Source organism: Odocoileus virginianus, chromosome 15 (genome assembly GCF_023699985.2).
Source record: "Odocoileus virginianus isolate 20LAN1187 ecotype Illinois chromosome 15, Ovbor_1.2, whole genome shotgun sequence".
NCBI classification, from domain to species: Eukaryota; Metazoa; Chordata; class Mammalia; order Artiodactyla; family Cervidae; genus Odocoileus; species Odocoileus virginianus.
In genome coordinates, this window is record NC_069688.1 from 21338617 (window position 1) to 21343631 (window position 5015).

The window sequence follows — 5015 nt, forward strand, 5'->3', positions numbered from 1 at the left end:
TTGTTAAATGCTATTAAAATGGTGATAAGGCAAGGAATACGACTTTATGAGAGCAGGCTGACCGAGGAGATAGCATTCTAGTGTCTCAGAATAACCATCTTCTGGGGTCTGGATACCAAGTTCTTTTATAGATGAGACATGCAGAAGGTGAGGAAGCAAAGTAAAAGATAGAGTGAGATGTACACTAGATTTTATGTGCTTGTACTTAGTCACTAAGTCATGCCCAATTCTTTGGGACCCTATGCATTGTAGCCCGCCAGGCTCCTCTGTCCATGAAATTCGCCAGTCAAGAATAACAGAATGAGTAGCCATTCTTCTCCAGGGGATCTTCCTGACCCATAGATCGAGCCTGGGTTCTCTGCATTGTGGGCAAATTCTTTACCATCTGAGCCTCCAAGGAAGACCTAAGAAATGAAGTAAAAAGGCCATTAATCTTCCAAATATCTCCAGTATTTGCAGACACATCAGGAAGGGGATGTATCAGTTTCCTCTTTCCTGTGTCCACAGGCGGGCAGAGCTCAGAAGGAAGGCCCTTAGTTCAACAGTCTGTCAGAGGGGCAGGATTCTCTGAGGCAGACCATTCTGTATGATTATAATAACAAAAGCAACCGAAGGCAAGTCAAAGGAACAGTTCCAGCATGAAGTCAGAACTGGTTCTCCTGGCAACAATGAAGGTAGATGGTCATTGGCATGATACCGATGGATATAATTATACAAAAAAGGCCTTGATGATCAGGTTTATTTACAGATCATGGAGTTACAGACCTGAGAGTATTTTCTGGAAGGTCTTGAGTATTCCCAGGGCCTGTGTTGGTGATTCCTTGAGGACTCTTATTATACCATTATGGCTGAGGTGATAGTTTCCTGGGCTAGGACCACTGAAATTTCTTCTCTCTGTGTGTCTTAGAATGTCAGATAAAGCTGATGGAAAGGAAAGTGGAACAAACTTCAGGAAGTGAAGGCCTGAAGTCATAGGGAGTGGGCAGATTATTATAATATATATGAAAGTGACCTGTAAATATTTTGAAGTCAGCTACACAACGGAGCAGGGGCTTTCCTGGTGGCTTAGTGGTAAAGGATCCACCAGCCAATGTAGGGGATGAAGTTCCAATTCCTCAGTCAGAAAGATCCCCTGGAGAAGGACATGACAACCCACTGCAGTATTCTTGCCTGAAGAATCCCATGGGCAGAGGAGCCTTGCAGGCTACAGTCCATGGAGGTCACAAAAGAATTTGGACATGACTTAGCGACTAAACAACATCAACAGCATAACAGAGCAAGGAGATTTCTTCCGATTTGCTCCTGAGAAGGTCTTTGCCCATTTCTGGGAAGCAGAATTTAACTCATCACCAGAAATAACTTTGCAGAACTTCAAATTATTCACCTAACACTGAAGTTGAGGTGACAAGCTCTCTAACAGGTATGGTTCATTCCCAACTGACAGCCCCACTGCTCTTAGTTTTACAGTACTCTTCTATAAAGTTCATTTTCATCAACATGGAAGATTTCACAGGAGGAAATAAGCTTTCACATAGCAGAAAAGACTCTGCTTTGATGCACAAAATTCTTGAGTGGAGATTGTGAGTCTGTAAACAGTGCTAACGAGCAGTGAGCTTGTTGACTGACCCTATGAGCATTCTTTCTTTGCAGTGTACACAGATATTCAAGACTATTTTTCTTCTTTTTTTACCTAGAGACCATGCTTTTTTCATTTTATTTATTTATATTTTGGCTGCTCTGAGTGGAAGGCAAGATCTTCATTCCCTGACCAGGGATTGAACCCTGGCCACAGCAGTGAGACCGCAGAGTCCTCACCACTGGACTGATGGGGATTCCTCCAAGATGCTTCTTTATGATCATTCAGAAACAGCCTGAAGCTTGGAGTATCTTCCAAACTCATCTGAGTTGCCATTTGTTTACTCTATATTATTAATATGTGCTACGACCCCTGCCAAGCACTGTATATCATATCAACTACACAGAGCTCCTATCAGGGGGTGCTGTTATCCCCCGGTACAGACAGTGACTGAGGCTTCGAATGTTTAAGTGTCTTCCCAAACTACTATCTACAGTGTGGGAATAATTCAGACCAAAGCCCTCCCACTCCAGGGTGGTCTTAACTCTCATCTCAGTTCTGCAAGGGGTTGTGGGTTTAGAGATGAGAGAGTAGATGAGAAAGAAGACAGGGAGCCTGGTCGCTATAGGGGGCCCCCCTCCCACACAGAGAGAGGCACAGGTGAGCCTGCACTTGAATCCATTTCAGCTGCTCAGATGTATAAGGTCCCTGGAGATACTTAGCAGAAACTTCCAAAGGAAAACAAAAGGTCTTTTGCTCAGCCTAATTCTGCTTCCTAAACACAGTCATTCCCTGTGTAATCTCACTCTTTCTGCCCATGAAACAGTGTGTTCTGACTCACATAATAGACATTTACAGAGCAAACTTTGAGAGCTTAATGAATGCCTCTTACTGTTAGCACTAAATATAATCTTCTAGAATATGGCAATATTTTACATTTCTAAAGTTCAAGTTAGAATGAAAACCTCTTAGATGGAAAAAAAAAAAAAGCCCTGAAGTACAAACAAACCTATGTCCTTTCAATTATTAAAAAAAAACTCATTTGAACTTTTTCCAATATGTAATTGAACCCATCAGCCATTATTTGGAAAAACTAGTGTTTTGTGTTTTTTTTTTAAACAAATATACTTCTGGATTTGAGGGACTGTGTTTGTCGTATTCCCTGTTATGTCTGGAATAAAACCTAAGGATACAGTGCTTCATTTCTCAATAAAAAGGGCAATAAGGAGTTGGTGCTTTATTACATATATGTTTAGGAAAGGAAGGCTTCCCAGGTGGCTCAGTGGTAAAGAATCTGCCTGACAATGCAGGAAATATAAAAGACACAAGTCTGATCCCTGGTTCGCAAAGATCCTCTTTGCGAGGAGGAGGGCGTGACAACACACTCCAGTATTCTTGTCTGGAGAATCCCATGGACAGGGGAGCCTGGTGGGCTACAGTTAGTGGAGTCGAAGAGTTGCACACAACTGAAGTGACTTAGGACACATGGCAGGAAAGGAGGGCTTAGGAAACAGGAGTAAGAGCAGAGAGCACTCCTCGAGGCACAGAGCCCTGGCAGCCCCACAAGTAACAAACTCACTGGCTGTGTGGGCTGCTGGCACGAGGCGGCTGGGGAGAGGCTGTGACTAAGCCCGCTCCCACTGATGCATCAGCAGGCCCCCTGGGGCTCCCACGCACACTTCAGGGTGCTCTGTGCTCCATTCAGAGCTTGGGGTTGAAGCTTAGGCCCCTAAAACTAAGTTCACATAGGGCCCAACATCTGAAACAAATATACATGATCCAAACTGAAGGGATTTCCCTGGTGTTCCAGTCAGTAAGACTCCATGCTCCAAATTAAAGGGGGCCCAGTTTTGATCCCTGGTCAGGGAACTAAATCCCACATGCATGCCTCAACTTAGAGTACACATGTCATGACGAAGATCCCTCAAACCGCAACTAAGCCCCTTCACGGCCAAATAATAAATAAATACATATTTTTTTTTAAAGGGAGAAATGATTGAATAAACAAATACATAGGAGAGAAGAGAGAGCTGCCTCATTTGGTGATCAGACAGTAAAGAATCTGCGCCTGCAGTGCAAGAGACCTGGGTTTGATCCCTGAGTTGGGAAGATCCCCTGGAGAACGAAAGACTCCAAACTTTCAATGCAGGGATTGCCGGTTTGATCCGTGGTCAGGGAACTAAGATCCTGTATGCTGCAGGATTTGCCCCCCCCCCAAAAAAAAGAAAGAAAAAGAGAAAAAATTGCAGCATATATACTAAAATTGGAAAGATACAGAGATTAGTATGGCCTTTGCAGCAGTATGACTCCCAAATAAGTGAAGTGTTCCATATTTTTAAAGCATCCCCCCAAAAAATAAAAAAAGTGTTTGCTCCTTAGGAGAGGAGTAGATAATTAGGGCTGTACTTTTTTGTATATTCAATAATCTAAATCCAAATTAGATTCCTCTTCCCCACACTTGACTTCATTTTGCAATGTGGTATTTTGATGTCAAGTTCTTTGTTCTTTGTATGCCTCTTGAAGTCAAAATGCTTGTTCTGAAAGGTAGCTGTCAGTAATTTCCAAGCAGCTAAGATATGCTCAGGCATGAGACTGAAGGGCAAGCCTAAAAGGCTGATGGCACTTTTGATTTTAAAGCATTTGAATGTATTCTACTTATGAATAGCTCTCTGCCTGTGTGAAAGTGTGTGCTAGTCACTCAGTCATGTTCAATTCTTTGTGACCCCATGGACTGTAACTCACCAGGCTCCTCTGTCCATGGGATTTCCCAGGCAAGAATTCTGGAGTGGGTTGCCACTTCCTTCTCCAGGGGATCTTCCTGATCCAGGGATCAAACCCCAGTCTCCTGCAACGCAGGCAGATTATTTACTGGGTGAGCCCCTGGGAAAGCCTATTACTGATGAAGGCTCATGGTCAGAAGGCAAGAGCAGAACCTGTTCTGGCCAGAGGACTCACCCTGTCCTTCCAGAGACTCTCACAGGGCAAAAGCAGCCTGGCATGGCAGGAAAAGGGGATGCAAACTGGGGTGCTCCAGCCAGGATCCCAGTCCTATCCTAATACTCCTCCCAGCTCGCCTTCACCAGTGGGATTCCCTGGAGGTCTGTGTGCACCTGGCAGATGGCCCACTTCTTCCTTGAGAGCCACAATCAATGTCTTAGAGTTGGAGGGATCCAGGGGTTCAGTTTCTGCTGTCACAGGGGCTACTGGACAGGGCATCATTCTGCAACTAGAACTGGAGAAGCTCCAGGAACTGCTGTCAACTTAGCTTCTTGGGCACCTTAAATAGTACTGTACACTCTCACACATTAACAGTCATCGATGTAGGCTGAGGAAAATGAGCACCACTTGATTGCAATATTTCTCTCTGCAAATCCATCTCAGACTCTGAACTGTCAATTTATAACAGGTGATTTGGAATATTTAGAAGCTGGGAATCGCT

At 44.0% G+C, this 5015-nt stretch overlaps 1 pseudogene; it reads left to right on the forward strand.

The window, feature by feature from the left end:
• Positions 1–3818: 3818 nt before the first annotated feature.
• Positions 3819–3913, forward strand: LOC139038564 (U6 spliceosomal RNA; annotated as a pseudogene).
• The last annotated feature ends 1102 nt before the right edge of the window (positions 3914–5015 follow it).